We start from the raw sequence: 7,500 nt of genomic DNA, 5'->3' as shown, positions 1-7,500 counted from the left end.
TCATCAGATGTACTCTACCTACATCAAAATGAGTTATTTGATATCAAATTTTGACAAATTTGGCATGCAAATGAGCAGTTCATGCCAGAAAATTATGCAAAGTTATTAGAAGTTTTCCGCCTCAGCCGGTCGTCTTGACGTTTTTAAACGATCGGCTAAATGCGAACAAGCCATAATCTTTAAGCCAATCTCTGTGTTCAGTTCACTTAGTATGAAGTTCGGCAGTGTGTTTTTTGGCGTCCTTTTATGGTTAGCAGTTTACGCTGATCAAAGCTACGACAACAGGGAAAGTGATGGCAAATTTTTCACAAACACTTGGGCCGTGCGACTTGACACCAACGACGAAGAACTTGCGGATGAAGTTGCAGCGAACTTAGGGTTTGAAAATCAAGGCGCGCTCTCCAATTTACCGGGGTATTTTGAGTTTGTGCACAAACAAGCGTTAATGCGCGATAAAAGAAGTGCTGAACATCATACTCGGCCATTAGTGGAACACCCCGGGTCAGATGGGCAAAACAACAAACTTTGCTGTTCAGACACAAACGGGGATTTGAGGCGATAGATCGAGCTTCGAGGTTTGCGGAAATAAAAAGAGATTCTAGATGGTTTGATGATCCAGAATGGCCGAAGCAATGGTACCTCTATGATACAGGCAAGAACCGGGTGAGCGGGAATCTTGGAGTTTTAGAAGCTACTAAACTTGGTTACACTGGAAAAGGCGTTGTAGTTTCTATTGTGGACGATGGTTTGGACCACAGGCATCCGGATTTATATGCCAACTACGATAAGGATGCGAGTAGAGACGTGAATGATAATGATGACGATCCGCTGCCTGATGATTCCGATCTGGATAACGCACATGGGACAAAATGCGCAGGAGAAGTGGCCGCTGCGGCAGATAACGGCATCTGTGGAGTTGGAGTAGCATACAACGCTTCACTCGGCGGAATAAGGATGTTGGATGGAAGAATAACTGATCTAACAGAAGCAAATGCCTTAGGCTTTAAGTGTGATTATATAGACATCAAAAGCGCTTCTTGGGGACCCCAAAGATGATGGCAAAACGTTTGGTGGCCCAGAAGAACTTGGGGCAAAAGCGATTAAAAACTGCGCACTTCATGGACGAAAAGGTCAGTGTTTACAGTTTGATATTGTCGTACTGAGTACGTTATAGGCATCACCAAGGGTGTTTTTTGTAACTTCTCTATTTGATTACCTTCAAGTTTTCTTGCGCTAACTCACTCGAGACAACGTGTTTTGAATAGTAATTTTGATGAGTGTTTTGGACTAAGGTTTCCTTAAGTGGTATTTCGAGGAAGTTTCCGAGTATTATGCTCAAGAATTAAGTTATGCGCATACTTTAAGTTTTTCTCTGAACTGCGCTGTTTGTAAATATGGCAAATTGATTTTTTTCTTATATGTCAAGACCTGTTGCGGTCCACCCTGCATTTTGTGAAATGTTCTTGCAGGGAAGGAAACCTATTGGACAAAAACAGAAAGACTAAACGCGGCAATCTGCTTTCAGAATCCTTATTTGGTCCTGTATACTTTATGCAATTTAAAGCTACAGTTTTGCAGTTAATTTAAATATAAATTGCCTTTATGAACATTAAGGCGTTTTTTTAAACAATCAGCATATTGACCAACCATAAAGTGTTTAATTTAGCGTCGTCTGTTTGTCTTATAATTGTCACAGAACCCTCACTGTTTCCTCCTCACTTTTCACACGCAAACGTCAAATTAACACCTGTTTTCTGAGTGATCCAGTCTGTTCGTTCTGGAAATTCGAACCGCCGCTTTTTTCCGCTAAACACTTAAAGTGGACCCCCACGACACCGTCATTTTAGTGAATAGTCGGGCAGAAGTTTCATTTCATACATATTTCATTTCACGTATATGTAAATCAAAAAGGTGTGACGACGGACAACTTTTTAAGGCTTACGAATACTCTTAAAAACTCTTGGGGTTTAGACCTTCATCAGTTTAAAGTTTACATTACACACGCTGATAACTGATGTAGGTATAATACCAAGACCTTTTGAATATACTTTTCAAGCCTTCAAAAATTTTCCATCCTCTAACCTTTGTAACCTGCGGGTAAATTCGTATGTCGAGGATTCAGTCAACTGCGAACCTCAAAAGGATCCTCCTCTTTCTACCTTATTTCACATATATAGTCACAAAAAACTCAGTTCAGTTATTCTTTTTCGTGTTATCGTTATTATTTGTTTGTATTTCTTTTCACAAATATGAATACTTGATATTGCAAAAGCGTTTGGATGAACGTTATAATCTCATAGTTGCCACGACATCTAAACCCTTATATCAATAATATTCTCCAGTATTTACCGAAGTGGAGGTGGCGTGGTGGATATTTACCGAGCCGCGAAGCTAACCACCGACACTGAGGTGAAAAAAGAGGGTATTACATGCCCGCTCGGAGATACGAAATTTCTCCTCTTGTGCTGAAAAATATTAACTTGTTCGCTGCGACTCGCGTCTCGGTGAATATTCACCGATAATCACTTCGCCTGAGGCGAATAATTGTTTTCGTATAAATACACAGGTGATTATTTCAAAAAAGAGAAAAAAAAACCATTTCAACGCGAAAATCATTTTCACTTACAGTGGCAAAACGACTACTGGCAGCCATTTTGTCTGTCGAGGTGATTATCGGCTGATAATCCGAGATAGAGCGCGCGATTTTGTATAATCACTTGTGTATTTATACTAATAATAATAATAATAATAATAATAATGATAATAATAATAATAATAATAATTATTATTATTATTATTATTATTATTATTATTATTATTGTTAACGAAGTGTGGGTATGAGGTTCACTGAAAAAGATCGAGATAGGACGCAGCTCTTTACAACCTCTAATTTCATTGGATCCCTTTAGCACGCAGCTCAATTTTTTTTTTGAGTTGGGGTCCATTGTTGCCTTTGTATCGTTCTTTGTGTCCATTGTTTTCTGAACCAATCCCGAGAGCCGTTCTAATAGCTGCGCACTGACCCAAAAGGTCCTGGGGCTCGGCTAATCCTTTTATAAGCTAACCATTTGACGTCCAAACGCCCGGCCGAAACCGGCCAGACAATTTTACTCATCAGTGGGGAACCCCTGGGAGTCAGTGGGTTAAAGAGTAATTATTCATGTTTTCAACTAATTCAGAAACGTTTTCGTTTTTAAATAACAAGGAAAAGGAGCAATTTTCGTGTGGGGGCAACTGGAAATGGCGGTTATTCGCAGGATGACTGCAGTTGCGAGGTTATATACTTCCAGTATATACACATTATCCATTGGTTCCATTAGCCCTGGTGGTTATTGTACATTATATGATGAGAAATGCCCCTCTACTATGGGGTGTGGTTTATACAGGGGACATTGGGGAAAGCAAACGTGAAAGTTACGGCAATCTCGTCACCACTTCGTTGTTCAACCAATGTGTGGAATCATTTTCTGGGACTTCGTGTGCAGCGCCTTTAGCTGCTGGTGTGTTCGCACTGGTTTTGCAAGCAAACCCTGATCTTACTTGGAGAGACATGCAACATTTGGTTGTTGAGACTGCGCTTAAAAATGATCCTCAAAGCTCATCATGGAATACGGTATGAAAAGGGTTGACATTTTAATTAAGGACGACAAACCAGTTTTTTTTTTTTGTTTCCAGGGAAGCTAGGGAGGCTGACAATCCGGAACTTTGGCGACCGGGAAAAAAGAGGAGAAAAACATTTTATAAAAGTTTGGCGATGCTTAGAACCATTTTCTTTCTTTTTTCATAGAGCTGCTTAAACCCTATATTATTACATCCATTTAAGAAATCATAATCACATCTTTTCCACAATGAGAAAAGAACACTAAAACAAAACAACCAATCAGATTTCAACGCTTGCTGAAAGTAACCAATCAAATTACAGGATAATGAAAAAGCCACTGTGTGGCGAATATTTGCAAATTTTGTTCGCAACTGGATCAATTAAATATTGGTACTGACTAAAATCCTATATTTGAGCAATTTTATTGTGCGATTTCTAAATGGATCTAATAAAGTGGTAATCGAACTTCGTCACAGTCGTGCAATTTTGGTCTGAACTCATACCTCTGTTTTCAAATCGAACTTGCACTGCGTGCTCGTTCAATTTTGAAATCACACGTATCGCACTTCACTGAGTTCAATTACCATTATTTATCACATACGGGGCAAAATAACTGAACGCTGATTTCCTGTGATAAAGGGCATTGTTTCTTAATCACGAGGGCACTAAGGCATGATTACTTGATCCTGATTGGTTAACAACTTTTTCAGCATCCAGAGCAAAGTTATCCCAAATTTGCGAAGAGGACAATTTTGCAAAAACTTTGAAAATACGAGGGAAACTAATTTATAATTGCCCTCGGGTCCTTGCGATTACCTGATTACCTACATCAAGAGAGGATGACCTCATCTCCTCTTGCCTGCACTAATGACAACTCCACTTTGACGGAAATTCTTGAACTTGGCAAATTAACATATCCTTTTCTGTGCATTTACAGAACGCTGCTGGACATAGCTACAATAACTGCTATGGTTTCGGCGTTTTGAACGCTCTGTCCCTGGTAAAGAAGGCAAAAAGACTGGAAACACGTGGGACCACAAATGAAGCATGAGGTGGAAGGTGAATTGAAAAGTAGAGAAACAAGGGAGATAAAATCAGGAGGAAACTTGATTTTAAAGGTAAGGCTAATTCATGCCGACCGTATGTTTTAACAGTGTTAGGACCTAAAATACGTCCCTTCTAAGTTGTGATCTGTCAATGCAAGTCAGTGATCTGTTGTCAATGGAGCAGCGCGCTGAATCACCACCGCGCGCTCGGTTTGTCACGCCGGCAATCGAGAGAAACGGTTACGTGACAAACCACGATTAAAGCGCGCAGTTTGATTGAAATAAAAGAGACTGCTAACACTCCAAAATAAAAAATCATATGATCTAAAACAAAAACAGACGCTGGCAAATAAGTGAGCCAATCATGACGCGAAGCCAAGAAATGCCACCCTTAAAAAGCGCGGGAAGCAAAAGAGGAGAGCAAATCACAGTTTCCGGCTCATTTAAACTCTTACTCTGTTGTCACGGTAGTTCATCGAAGTCATCTCAACATTCAGTTGAAGACATTAAAAGTGTACTAGTCGTTAGTCAAAATCTGGTTCCTATGTTTCTTTATGTTCCTCTTCCGTTAAGGAAGTTCATTCTTTCAGCTTGTAAACCAAGCAGCGACTTTTTCAGCCTTTTGTCAAGTCTTTCTCAAATTCCAAACAGTTTCAAGGTCTTGATTCTCCAAAGGTTTCCGTTAAAAGCCTGAGCCCAATCAAGCCCAGCTTCCAACAAGGGAGTAGATTTTGTTTCTCGAGTCATTCCATGATTGCGTTGCCAGTGTTAACTGACATAATCACGGATTATTTTATATCAACAGCTCAACAATGACGACAATTCCATAACTAAATTGGAACATGTACAACTAGTTTTGTCAGTGACACATCGCCGCAGGGGTGATCTGGTTATAGATCTCACTTCTCCCCAAGGGACAACTTCCAGGCTGCTCGCCAAAAGGCCGCAAGATGATGCTACACATGGACTGGACGCATGGCCGTTCACGTCCGTGGAATTTTGGGGAGAAAATCCTCAGGGGAATGGACATTAAAAATTTCAGATGAAAAGGAAGCAAAATTGGTTTGGCAAATGCTTTGAATTACAGTCTTGCGCTAATCAGAGGCAGTGATTTTGTAAGACGCGCTTTTCCGCGTTGTGATTGGACTATTGGACTGACAATGTCTGCTGAGATTGGTCAACGCATTTTGGCTTTGTTTTACGGAACTCAATTTTGTGCGAGTACCTTACGTCAGTCAAAAGTGCTAATCATTCTGTCTCTCCTTTCTAGTCCGACAATAGCTTCTCTCCCAGGAATGCGCTGTTTGACATTTATTGGATGAAGAGAAGTCCACACACAAAGATAAATCTTTTAGTCAAAACGACTTTGGTCATGGACGCTTCAAAGAAGATTACCTGTCACTTACGACGAAATCGAGAGAAAGGTTCTCCGAGGAAAGAGACGAGCCCAATTACCCCGCGGGAATTTCAACATGGCCGCTTTAAAGAAGATTCAGGAAGTTAAAGGAGGATGCAGCAGAGGAAAAGGTGCAGAAAAAAAGGATGAACCCAATTTCCCGCGAGAATTAGCACATGGAAGGTTTAAAGAGGATTACATGAAGTTAAAAGCGGAGTCCAATGCACCGAGCAATGTGGACAGTGATGAGTCTGAGTGTTCGCTGTCAGGAGACTTGGAAGGACCTGTAGCAGGCTGTGTCACACAATGGTCTCTCGTCACGTATGGCACTGCCTAGCGTGACTATCCTTTAACTGGGGTTGGAGGCGTGCTAGTATTGAATTAAACAATTTTCTAAGACTTTAACTTTAAGGCAATCGTGGTTATTCCACGTGCATTGCCTTTGTTTAATTTACAGTGCGACGCGCCTTACCGTGGCCACCCAACAAACTTTCACATTTGACAACTACGTGTAAGTTTGTCAACTCAAACAACCCATTCAACGGTGTTCAACTTACAACCGTGCGAACTTTGCAAGGATGGGTGACTGCCAATCATATTCGCTCACCCTGATTGGCGTATAAGTTTTAAAAACTTGGTTAGGTGGCCACGGTAAGGCGCGTCGCACTGTAATTGTTGAAATCTGACCCCTTGAAACATTTCATCATATATAAACTGCGGTAAAATATGTAGAAATAAAAATCTTATTTAAGACATTGTTAAAACGGATGACGTTTCGAAGCTTGAACAACCGACTAACACTGCAAGTTTGCTCTTGCATTTTCAAAACCTCGTTCATAAACGTTACAAAACAGGTTCATTGAAAAGAATGTTACATTGTGCACACGCTCTGTCGTATAGAAACGAAGCTTTAGGTGATCAAAAAGTTCCATTTAATCCCAACCGTCTTCACTATCCAATTGGTCTTATTTTTACCATAGAAACGTGTTTTGGAAATGTTAAAGATCAGATTGCTGCCGGTGCAGTTCGCGAGCAAATGCGCGATTTGTCGATAAAATCGGCCTTACTTTCATGCAACCTATTTAATTAAAAATTCATAACCCACATGGACTTCTAATATTGTAAAACAGTACATGTAGTGCGTCGTTCACTTTTTTTCATGTGATCTGTTAGTGTGATTGCAGACTATGGATATACAGCACGACATCTTCATCAGCTCATTCCTGAACACAAAAATTCGGCCATCGGTAAACAATTCTTGCAAGCTCACTGTAATAAAATTCTCTCGAATGAGAGTCATTTTTGCCTTTCAAGAAAGTATCATGATGGGCCAGTTGACTACCTCATTTATGATACGCTTTTCCTCGAAGACCTCAAAGCCCAATTTAAATTAGCAGAGTGACTCTATTAGTTCTAAGTTCTTGCGATAAAACTTGTTTTTATCTTGTGTGTAAAAT

At 40.3% G+C, this 7,500-nt stretch overlaps 1 pseudogene; it reads left to right on the top strand.

The window, feature by feature from the left end:
* LOC138015760 (PC3-like endoprotease variant B) overlaps positions 1-7,500 on the top strand; it is a 7,654-nt pseudogene that overhangs the window by 78 nt on the left and 76 nt on the right.

The sequence above is a fragment of the Montipora capricornis genome, chromosome 9, assembly GCF_036669925.1.
Source record: "Montipora capricornis isolate CH-2021 chromosome 9, ASM3666992v2, whole genome shotgun sequence".
In the NCBI taxonomy this organism is placed as follows: Eukaryota; Metazoa; Cnidaria; class Anthozoa; order Scleractinia; family Acroporidae; genus Montipora; species Montipora capricornis.
This window is presented reverse-complemented; position numbering and strand designations above follow the sequence as displayed.